The sequence below is a fragment of the Engraulis encrasicolus genome, chromosome 14 (assembly GCF_034702125.1).
Source record: "Engraulis encrasicolus isolate BLACKSEA-1 chromosome 14, IST_EnEncr_1.0, whole genome shotgun sequence".
In the NCBI taxonomy this organism is placed as follows: Eukaryota; Metazoa; Chordata; class Actinopteri; order Clupeiformes; family Engraulidae; genus Engraulis; species Engraulis encrasicolus.
In genome coordinates this window covers 25,921,104-25,933,603 of record NC_085870.1, presented here as the reverse complement: position 1 = coordinate 25,933,603, position 12,500 = coordinate 25,921,104, and the positions used below count along the sequence as shown (strand labels likewise).

Below are 12,500 nucleotides of genomic sequence, written 5' to 3'. Positions count from 1 at the left end.
CTCCTCCTCCACTTCTGTTTAATCTTCCTCCTCCTTAATTCTTTGTCACCCTCCTCCTCTTCCTCCTCTTCCTCTTCTTCCTTCCTCCACCATCCATGGCTATTTATGATTATATTAATGACCCTATAAGTTAATAGTTTTCAACATTGATGATAAATATTTCAGAGAGTGTTAATATTAATTTGATCAGATATTAACTTCACTCCATTATTCAGACCCATGCAAATCAATTATTCAATACAAAGAATGATCAGCCAATGTTGGAACACTGGCCAACCCAACCCACCCACCAAAAACACCAGTAAGCTCTGCATGCATGTGATGCGTGTGTGTGTATATGTGTCATCAGTACTCTAAATTAACTTTTTTCATCACCAGCCAAAATGGCTAGAAGATGTTAATGTTACTAGCCAAACACACATTCACTAATGGGTCAAAGTGGCAAGTAAGTTGGTCTTTTCTACCAGCCAAACTGAAATTTCACCAGCATTTGGCCCGTTGGCTGGAGTTAATTTAGAGCCCTGTCTGTTATCCAAGAAAGTCTCACCGAACCTGATCCAAAAAGCCTTGAAGTAAAAAGTAAACACCCCACAACAACGCTGTGATGTGCTAATCTTATCAAATGACAAGCAGAAACCCACCCCAGACACACAAGAGAAGCTCATTTCCATGGCAACTGTGCTGTGAGAATCTCACCACGCGTGTCTAAATAGGAAAAACAACAGGTTGTTTAGTCTGATAGGTATAACGCTGTGATTCAGAGGCAGGAATAGGCCAGGCAGTGCAATGTACAGTAAACAAGAGGGGTTTGATAGCAGGGAAGCCAACATAAGCGGGGACAACAGAGTCAGTTGTCCTAGGCCCAAGGTAAGAGGGACCCCAAAATTGGGTCCCTATTAGATAGAGTAGAGTAGTAGAGTAGAGTAACTTTATTGATCCCAGAGGGGGAATTAAGGGAAATTAAGTTGTCCAGGAGCTTACATAAATACACAGTGCCCACATGGACATTCATTTCAAGATTGCTCTGAATGTATTGAGTGAGGGGGCCTTTCGAGATGACTGTCCCGTGTCCAGCAAAAGCTGTCGCTGGCCCTGGGCCAGGCAGTGTGATGTAAACAAGTGGGGTTGGTGAGCGTCGAGAGAGAGAGAGAGAGAGAGAGAGAGAGAGAGAGAGAGAGAGAGAGAGAGAGAGAGAGAGAGAGAGAGAGAGAGACAGAGACAGAGAGACAGAGAGAGAGAGGCAGAGAGAATGAACTAAAGGCCCTATACTCTCATTTGTCAGCTGAGCAGATATTGGTCGCTAAAGATTATGGCTCGCATTTCACATCGCAGCCTCTTAATCCCCCCCCAAAACATCTCATCTTCCCAAAGCTTTAGTGGAAACGACACCAAACCTCCTGCGTGCCAAAATATGAATCGGGAGCGGAGGAGCAAATCAAACAATTTCATTGACAAAAAAGAAAGAAGTAAACGAAAGTAACTCAAACTCACAATTATTCACTCAAACATAGCAAAGAAGGCTGTCAAAAGAATTACTTTTCCCTCCGAATTAAAAAAAAAGGTTTGCTGAAGACGGCCGTCACCAAATTTGAATCTTTTTTTTTTCAAATATACATAATAAAACATCGTCATCACACTACACCGTCGTCGCCACCGTTGCCACCGTCGACAAATGATTGGAAATATGACCCCATCCGACTGCGCGGCTTTAGAGACAAATGAACACAGATATTTCACTGAGCTGTAAAAGTCGAGACAGATAACCTATTAATCACACGCGCCGGACAATGGCACCAGCTAAATTTAAACACGGGCGGAGAAATGGAAATAGAAAGGAAAGAAGTTGGGGGGAAAAAAGAGAAATGCACCCTTCTTCGGTTCTTTTGCTTTGAATAATTCAGCTAGGTGCTGCTTATTGCCTAGAACATAGAATTTAGAAAGAAAGAAAAAAAATCACTGTCTCGACTTAATTACGCCTCTCTTTTAGAAGACGCTAACTACAGATGTCACAGCTTGTATGGGGCGATATTTCACCATGTTTAACACTGTCAAACAGTCTGACGCACTTGCTGGCCCAATCCCTCTTGTTCGCCCGCCCCTCTTCTCATCTCTGCTCTTCTTCCTCCTCTTCTCCACCTCCTCTTTTTTCTTTCTCCCTCGTCCTTTCATCTCCACCCTTTCCACCCTGCCCCCCTTCCCCCCGCTCTTGTCCGATCCTCAGCATCAGCTCCCTGTCAGGAGTGTGTTTCTGCCCCAGATACCGTAGAGGAGGAATGACGTTGTTTAATTTGGGCGCAACCTGTCCAGTGCGCAACACAGAGAAAGAGACGGGCGGCAAAACAAACACGGCCTCTTCGTCGCCACAATGGCCGCTATTGTGCTGCGGGCGGCGTGAGGCAGGCGAGAGAAAGGACCGTGTTTGGGAAGCGCCAGGCTCACACCGCCAGCGAGGAAAGTTGACTTTGACTCATCCATTCCCACACATACAAACACACAAGACAGACAGAAAGACAGAAACACACACACGCGCGCACACACACACATGCACACAGAGGCATACAGAGGCAGCGAGGGTGAGGGAGGGAAGGTGTGTGTAGGTGTCTGGCTATGGGGGAAGCGGGAGATGAGGGTACGTGTGTGTGTGGGGGGGGGGGGTATTTGGGGCCGCATGAGAAAATGGCCAACAGAATGTAAAGATTTGCCTCCGTGACTTATCCAGTGTTCACAAAAAGATGCACATGAGACACAGAGACACACAGAGGCAGACTGAGACACAAAAAGACAGACAGAGAGAGAGAGAGACACACACACACACAGACAGACAAACACAGAGACAGAGACAGAGACAGAGACAGAGACAGAGACACACACACGCACACACACACACACGCACACACACACACACACACACCTCAATGGGCAGGTTTCAGCAGGTTAAAAACAAAAACAGTCACAATTATTATTGTCCGTGCTGCATAGGGAAATCTGTCTCCGTCTGGAGCGCAGGAGAACAATAGGCTGTTTCACACTGCGTGTCACTGGGCAAGTTTCCGATGGACTCTCCAAAGCCATCCCCAGTGTCCAAGGGTTAAACACGGCATCAAAATAGGGTTGTATGCAAATCCGCGCGACATGCAGGCATCAAGTTGTTTTTGATTATTATTTGAATATTGAAATAAGTCACTTTAGATCTAGATATTTGGAGGCAATTTCCATAAGTGTGCATGCAGGAAGAACATACAGCAAGGATGGCTGAGGACGGACGCCGCTGGAAAGTTGCAGGCAGGTGGCAACAGTGTGTGTGTGTGTGTGTGTGTGTGTGTGTGTGTGTGTGTGTGTGTGTGTGTGTGTGTGTGTGTGTGTGTGTGTGTGTGTGTGTGTGTGTGTGGCATTGTTGCAAAACGACAGAAGCTCACGAGTTGTTTCTATTTGGTTACATTTGCTTTATAACTGCTTGTACGCAAACACCCACACATGCACGCAAAAGATCTGACAAATAAGATAGAGGGGGTTAACTGCTCTCCCAGTGTGCAAGAGAAACTCAAAAGGCCAATGAGGCCTCCCACTTACACGCACAATAACACACATGCACACACACACACACACACACTAACACACACACTAACACACACACGCCTGCGGGAGTACTTCAATAGAAAAACCCTAACCCCAGACACTTGATCGACCACATCAGAGATAGCCCACTAATACACAACGCAATGAGAGACCACATCCAACAATAGGGGGGTCTCTTTTATACAACCAGCACTCTTGCAAAAGGCCAAATTTTCTCCCTCTCCCTCTCCTTCTTCCTCTGTGTGCACCCCGTGGTGTACTGCCGTCCACCCCTCTGGCCTTTCGGTTACGGCTGCGGCCCTTGCCAATTTGCTTAGCAGGTCGAACAGAGATCCACAGATTAGACTACAATGGATATCGCACAACCAATTGTGGCCCACACCACACCACACCGCCATCGTTCCGTCCCACAGTCCCACACAGTTAAAACCTTCCTACAGCCTCTCCAGCTATGCTGCTCCGCTGTGCGCTAAACACAGTAACAAACGGCAGTAAACCAGAGTGGCGGTTTTGCATAGCGGCATAGCGGCGTAGCGGCGGACAGCAGAACAAGTGGTGGCTTTGATCGTTTCCCATTGCACAGAGGGAAGAGATATAGTTTCTCTGTCATTTCTGTGTGTGCTGCTGGGCTCATTGTTCTGCCCTGTACTGTACTGTACTGTCCCCAGGGACGCTGCTAAGGTTTTGGAGGCCCTCAGCATAACTGGTCAGGAGGTCCCCTTATAATTTAAGCAGAGGTGGAACGTAACTAAGTATTTTTACTTCGTTACTGTACTTAAGTAGTTTTTTCTGGAATTTGTACTTACTTGAGTAAAAATAAAAATGCAGACTTTTACTTTTACTCAAGTACATTTTTTGACAATTACTTGTACTTTCTACTCCTTACATTTCTAGGAGAAGACTTTGTTACTAGTTACATTTATCCTAGGTTTTCCTGTTGTGTTTCGTGGATATTTCAGTAGCCTCAGCTGCGGGCAGGGAGGTGGGACCAAGCCCCTCTTCCAAATTGACACCCAGATAGAAAATATACTTTTAAAAACATTAACAGGACTCCATAGTCATGTTCAAATGGAACCGAAAACCGTTGCAGACAATTTTTCCTATTGTATCAAGTAGGTAGACATGGAGAAAGACAGCCAGTGCGCGTGTAGGCCTACTTGTACTTTTGTACTGAAAAGTACATTTAAAAGTTAGTACTTAGGACTTTTACTTAAGTACGTTTTTGGTAAACAACTTTTACTTTCACTTGAGTAATTTTTTCGCAGGGTACTTCTACTTTTACTTAAGTACACAACTTCAGTACTTCTTCCACCTCTGAATGTAAGCAATAATAATAATACAAAATAATCTACTAACTTATAAACATACCTTCTCTAGGTCCCCTGGATATAACTTAAATTGTATTGCAAATATAAGAATCCATTACAAAATATGTCATATTTCATGTGAAGCTGCATAACAATAACGGGGGCCGGATAAAACGGCCTCAAGGGCCGCAAACGGCCCTCGAGACATAGGTTGCCCACCCCTGCTCCAGTCTATCGACCCGTCCACATGGATGCATGTATCTTGAACTCGTCTGCTTACAAAAAAAAAAATCTTTTACCACAAACTTAACAATGACAACAAATACAATGAATGCAATACCACAAGTCTTAAGCTGACCACAGGGTACAGAGAATATGGACCGTCGCAGGCCTGGTCTGGTATTGTTTAGACTGGGTATGAGTCTGTTGCATATGTCTGCTGTGTGATGGTCTGGTCTGGTCTGGTGTGGCCTGTAAGGAAAGCAGGCTGCCATCCTGACTGTGGCTAGGCCCTACAGCCGCAGGTGATGTGGGCAGAGTACAGAAGCTCAGTCCCCATCCTGGCAGCTACAGTTACCACCATGATCATGCATGCCAGCTTTACGGCCCACACAGATACAGTACAGCAAGGGATGACAAAGCAAGTGTGTGTGTGTGTGTGTGTGTGTGTGTGTGTGTGTGTGTGTGTGTGTGTGTGTGTGTGTGTGTGTGTGTGTGTGTGTGTGTGTGTGTGTGTGTGTGTGTGTGTGTGTGTGTGTGTGTGTGTGTGTGTGTGTGTGTGTGTAAGGTCCGTGCAAGGCAGGAATGACCCTATGCACATGTGACATGCCACTGTCAGATGTTCTGTTTGTGTTGTCATGGAGTAAACATGACATGGTACACAAGTAACTAGGCTTGTCACACGCGCACACACAGGTGTAAACGCACACACGCAGATGCACACACACACACACACTCACCTGTATACAGATGCAACACACAGACACTCACCTGTATGCAAGATGCATACAAACACGCACGCACGCATGCATGCACACACACACACAGCCTCTAAAAACAGATCTCCTTAGTTCCTCTTTGAATGAGATTAAAAGTGATATTCAGGCTCAAGTCTCCAGCGTCTTGAGTTTCTGAATGGGCCGGATTTCTGCTGTGGTTTCGAAGGCGAAACCTGAACAGGGGCCACCAATGATGATCAGTATTTTAACCCAGTGTTCAAACATCCCAATACCGTCTCTATTGTTTCTAAACACAGCCTCGTCGTCTGGGAATAAGGCCCAATTTTTCATGATAAAACACAATTTAACTAGCCTATGACAACAAGACCACACAAATGCCTCCTTTCCACTGCCGGTTTTCTGGTAGGCCTACAGCTTGACAAAGCATGACTCGGTCGGCACTTTTTGCTTTTCAAATAGGCACAACACAGCTCAATCGGAATGCAAAAAAAGGCGTCCGAGTCGCACTGTGTCGAGTTGTAGGCCTGCCTGAAAACCGGCAGTGGAAAAGAGGCAAAAGTTACTGAGGTAAAATAATGGTGAAAAGAGGCTTTCAGCTAAGGAAGACTAAGTTATGTCTCATTTCTGCTGCAGCAGCGGTCTTCCAATGTAATGAGACAGGAATTGTCCTCAAAACTAAGCTGTATTTGTGGAAGTGGACTGAACCAAAAATGAGATCACATGTTGGCCCACTGAGCTCCATCTCTGAGAAATACATTTTTCCAATGAGCAACAAAAACGGACATAGACACACACGTGTGTGCACGCACACACACACACACACACACAAGCACGAACACCCAAACACGCACACACACACACACACAAACACACAGACTTGCGCGCACACACGCACAACTCTAATGAAGCAGGTCATTCGTTGCTGCTGAGCTAAGCAATAGTGAATAACAGAGGAAATCTGTGTGCCCTTGTCTGTGCATATGACCATTTGTGCGAGCTTGTACGTGTGCCCTCTGATGGTGTGTGTGTGTGTGTGCACTCTGATTGTGTGTGTGTGTGTGTGTGTGTGTGTGTGTGTGTGTGTGTGTGTGTGTGTGTGTGTGTGTGTGTGTGTGTGTGTGTGTGTGTGTGTGTGTGTGTGTGTGTGTGTGTGTGTGTGTGTGTGTGTGTGTGTAGGTGTGTAGGTGTGTGTGTATGTGTATGTGTAGGTGTGTGTGTGTGTCAGTATGGGGGAGAGTTCATATAGTTGCAAAACAACAGAAGTTCACGAGTTGTTTCTATTTGATTTGGCTATATTTGCTTTAACAACACGAATGCGCACACGCAACTAAAACATACACACAGAAAGGCACAATCACATATGCAAAGTTCTGACAAACGGCAGAGCGTTCGCTCAAAGCCTACTGAATAGCTCACCATGAGAACCATGTGCTGCAAAGTACAGTACTGAAGAACTCCACAGGTAAACCTACAGCTAACAGAATGCACTCAGGCTGAACTGGAGATGTGTATGAGAGGCTAACACAATTACTCCTGAGTAAGACTTACTAAACTCTCCTCTGCCCGCTAACGAAGCAGCCAAAGCACCAGCTGCCTTCAGCTGCCGAAGCCCCCCAGAACCACCCCCAGCCCACCCCTGACTGACAAAATTAGGCGGTTAAGTTGTTTCACAAAAGCCACCTTGGAGTGAAGCGAGGCGAGGAAGGAAATGGAGGCCAATTTAAGTGCTTTCAGGTGTCACACTGAGCCCTTGCTCTACTGGGTAGCAAAAGAAGTTGCTAGCGATTGCATCTGAGGGTTAGTTCTAGCCAGTAAGTCAGACTCGCATACCGCATCATATGCTCAATACAGCCAACATTGTGGCTTGAGTGAATCTGGAAGTCACGCTCATGCATGTGTACGTTGTAGGCAGGAGGGCGAGGAGGGTGGTGGTTAGTTTAACCATTTTAATTCCTGCACAAGTGAATTTGATCAGAAAAGTCACACACACACAGGTTTAATTAATCCTTCAGTTTTGTGTGATTTTCCAATTACAATCCAAATACCCCTTTTCATTAAAAATTCAAGTTATAAATAATTGCTTACTTTACTTGCTCATCCATCGGTAATGGGAATGGATTAGCGTGCTAAAGAATGCATGCTGTTTGCTCAAGAAGCTCCGGAAACTGTTTTTTTCTCCCTCCCCATTCTCTCCCCCTCATCATCAGAGCCTCTGTTTGTTACATCCAACAGTCATGCATTTAGAACCAGCATAATGAAGAGCAAATATCTGATTTGCATTCTGTAAAAAAAAAAAAAAAGCTGTAGTCGGAAAGAAAAATAACGGAGATCAATTTCCATAGGTATCATAAGCACAACTGTCTATGTAAATACTTTATTTCTTTATGGGGGTGGGGGAAAGAGTGGAAGACAGCTCATTTACATGATCCAAATGACACCATTTACATTCATCTTTTCCACTTACTATCAATCCCACACCACACCAGCAGAGCTTGGCAAACAATTCACTGCAAGTTGTGCCAGGCCAAGGATGCATCTTCCTCATGTCCATTGTCTCATGATTGATCTACAGTAACTACCCAGTTATGTAGTATATAGCGGTTTGTGTGTGTGTGTGTGTGTGTGTGTGTGTGTGTGTGTGTGTGTGTGTGTGTGTGTGTGTGTGTGTGTGTGTGTGTGTGTGTGTGTGTGTGTGTGTGTGTGTGTGTGTGTGTGTGTGTGTGTGTGTGTGTGTACATGTGTCTGTGTGTGCGTGTGTCTGAATGTGAGCGTGTGTGCGCATGTGTCTGTTTGCGTGTGTGCCGCATGTGTGTGTATGAGTGCGTGCGCGTGTGTGTCTGTGTCTGCATGATGTGTGTGTGTGTCTGTGTGTGTGTGTGTGTGTGTGTGTGTGTGTGTGTGTGTGTGTGTGTGTGTGTGTGTGTGTGTGTGTGTGTGTGTGTGTGTGTGTGTGTGTGTGTGTGAGAGAGTGTGTATACTACTCAACTTCATGTCGAAAAGTTGAGCTAATTCGTGTTGCGTTCCACAGTGATCTGCCTCAGCTTTGGCGTGCTACATTTGCTCTACTCAGGCCAATGAAGAGTTTGATGCTATCTGGTATGGATTCTTAAGCCTGAGAAAGAACAGCTAGTCTGTGAACTGAGCGGAGCCGATTGTTTTTCCTCTGTTTGATAGTGAGTACCACGACCACACACTGAATGTTTAAGTGAAAGAAAGTGCAAGCCCACCTGGGAAACTCCAACTCCCTTTGTCATTGTGACGCTGTACACAAGTGTTCACTGCACACTTCGAAATTGCACTTTATGCCTCACCCGTGCAAGGGGGTAGCCCCCAATGGTGCCCTAAGCGAGCAGTGCGGCGGGACGGTACCATGCTCAGGGTACCTCAGTCATAGAGGAGGATGGGGGAGAGCACTGGTTAATTACTCCCCCCACCAACCTGGCGGGTCGGGAGTCGAACCGACAACCTTTGGGCTACAAGTCTGACGCCTTAACCTCTTACCCATGAATGTTTATCTTCGCTGGTGGTCAGGTGTACTCTTACATGTGCCTTAGCAATTTTCTGGTCTGACAGATTATCCCACCATTTTGTAAACTTCTGCAAATTGCGGACCACTATAAAATATATGGATTCTATTATCATTCCAGAGGAAGAGCTCCGGCGAGACTGAGGCGGTTATTTATTTAGATTCATTGCACCGCTGCGCTCTGCTGAAGCTATTTGTGTGCGCCGAGGGAAGAGTCAAATCCGACATGACATGAAAGTACATAAATAAAAAGTGTGCTTATTGAAATATCAAGCAAGCCCTCAGACTGAGAGCGTCCCTTATGTATCTGAGCATAGGCCAAGGTTACAACCCACAAGTCTACTTGCGGTACAGAGGTATGGCAAACACTTTAAAAAGCTTGAACAAGCCTGAAATGGGAGTATATGTCTTGGCGGACTGTTCTTCTTTTTTCTTTTCTTTTTCAAATTTCTTCATTCCTTTCTTCCCTGGAGTTAGGGGCTGTCCAGGCTGAGTCTGAACTGACCCCCACCTCTGTTTACTGTCTATGGCCCTGGCAGCTTATGTCAGCTTTGACGACACAGTCGAGTTTTCAGCGAGCTTCGAATGTATCCTCTGTTCCTTCTGAGTTATCCCGGGTCTAAATCCCACAGCTGTGAGACTCTAGGCTCCAACAACAAAGTGCAGTCCAAGGTTGCAGCCAGCATTTTCTTTTTTTTTTTTGGTCTCTGGACTGCTTCCAAAAAATCAAGTGTACTTGGCTGGAAGAACGCCGTACGCCCATCTTTATTGGACAGACACAACATAAGCTGAATGGACAGCATCTAGTATATAGCCTCAGTAATCTAAATATTCATTTAAATTATGGATCTAATCTTGGATTAATATGACACCATAAATGCTCAAGGACTACGCACGTACTCCTGCAGATGTCCGTGCATAGTGAAGGATTCATTTTGTTTTCGGTGAGTCAGTTTGACATGAGTCTAACCACCAACAACCAGATGTTGCAGCTTTTCGGCCCACCCGTACTGCTTGTGAGACTGCATATAATTTGACCTTCAGGTTAGTCTAGCCCAGGGTTTCCCAAACTTAACCATGCCAAGGGCCCCCATACAACGGTTGATTCCAGCCAAGGCCCCCTTTACGCCAGCCGTGCCGCACTACTTTTCCTGTACACCCCCTTTCACAACCATAGTCTAGGCCTGTGAATCAGTGCCCCACTAGGATATATAAAATTAACTAATGGGAATATTGTTTAGCTCATTTTTGGTGTACTTTCATTTCATTATTCCCTGCCAACTTTCCATGGCCCCACTAGCACCACCTCGTGGCCCCCCCAGGGGTCCCCGGCCCCCACTTTGAAAACCACTGGTCTAGCCAACATGTCCGTTCTCCCCAGTGCCTCTGCCCCAGTCATGGACGTGTCTTTCATGATAGTACATTACACTTGTTGCTCCAATGTATTATTTGTTGCCGGGTGAAAGCATTTTTAAAAAGTGTCAAACCTTGGGCGGTCCAAATAGTCTTCCCCTATGATTGACGCAAAATGTTGTTGCTAGATGAAAAAATGGAAAGCTGTGCCCGGAACCAAAACCACCCCTTACACTTACTTGAGTAAGGAAATGTTTTTACAGCTTTAGTGGTGTCATTAGCAGAGAAAAAAGCGAGGAAAAGGCAGAAATCGTGTCCAAACCAAACCCACCCCTAAACATGTCAGGTGGCACGTGGTGTTGCATTAAACACATTCTTATGATGACTTGTCTGCACAAACATATAGGGCACCAATGAATAGTGCTACTTCCAAGTCATCTAATTAAAGGGGCGGTCCTAGGGGCGGGCTGACCGGGCAATCGGCCGGGGCGCAATCCGAGAGGGGGCGGCATCATGACGATGCCCCCGCCCCCATTGTGAAACCATGCCGCCAAAGGTGTTATTGCTACACTATTACCAGACTGTTGTAATAATATTACAAAAAGTGTTTTTTGCCGGCTATTTTTTTTTTACACCAGGGGCGTGGCCACCATGAAAGGGGCGAGGCATCGGAGGGGGCATCGAAGGGGGCATCGCCTGGGCCGCAATTCATTGTGAGACCCCCACTGTCTAATAATTGCCTGTAGCTCAGTCTAGTTGTATACAGAATGTACTTTTGGTTTGGTAGATGACAACCAGGAGACACATATGCAGAAGGAAAACATTTTTTTGCATCTGCACTTGTTGTTCTGTATATTTCCTGTGCACTTGTATCTGCTAGTGATGTTGTCTATGATTATGTCCTCGTTTGAAAGTCGCCTTGGTTATAAAGCGTCTGCCAAATGTAATGTCATGTAATAAGGGCCTTGAAGAAGAAAAAGGCCTTACCATGACCATTCACAAAACAGGAACCGTGATTCTAATTTGTACGACTCTTTAAGCCAGGTAATTGAGCTAAGTGAAGTCAGCATTTTTATATGCACACTTAAATGCACTACTAGGCTCCTGAGCATGGCAAAGACTTTGAACTGGAATTTGAGAGGGAGACATTATTCTAATTGTTACACTGTACAGATAGATTTACTCAAAATCAGCTTTTTATATGCACACTTGGTTGGTACATACATTAGGCTACTATACATGGCAGAACGTGTCACACTTGAAGTTATCAGGCTTTACCTCCTCTGGGTAGAACTCAGTCAGAGAGCACCTCTGCCCACGTGAAGGACCTGGGTCTATGGCTCAAGGTCAAAAATGTCTGTTTACAGTACACAAAAAGTTTTGAAATAGTTTGGTGCTGCTGATAGCCAGTGTTTGTTTATACTGTGCTTACACAACATGCAGGGTGTAAATGGCTTAAAACGCCAAGGTCCACCAGTACACACACTCAGGAACACACAGGTACACACGTACACGCACGCACACACACACGCATGCACGCGCGCACACACACACACACACACACACACACACACACACACACACACGTGTACACACACATACAGACGTGCACGCAAGCACACAAGCCTGGCAACCTTGACTATTTGTCAGCAACACATTTAAGACTTGAAAAAACAGCCAAAACTATGTACAGTATGTAACGCATGCCCATGCTTTTGGAGGGGACAAGAACACACAGTAAACAAGTAATAGCACCACTACCCCATTAGAGAGAGGAAT

At 45.6% G+C, this 12,500-nt stretch overlaps 1 protein-coding gene across 1 annotated transcript in view; it reads right to left on the bottom strand.

The window, feature by feature from the left end:
• The window catches only part of foxp1b (forkhead box P1b), a 308,908-nt gene that overhangs the window by 231,329 nt on the left and 65,079 nt on the right, over positions 1-12,500 (bottom strand). The gene's annotated exons all lie outside the window — the stretch shown is intronic.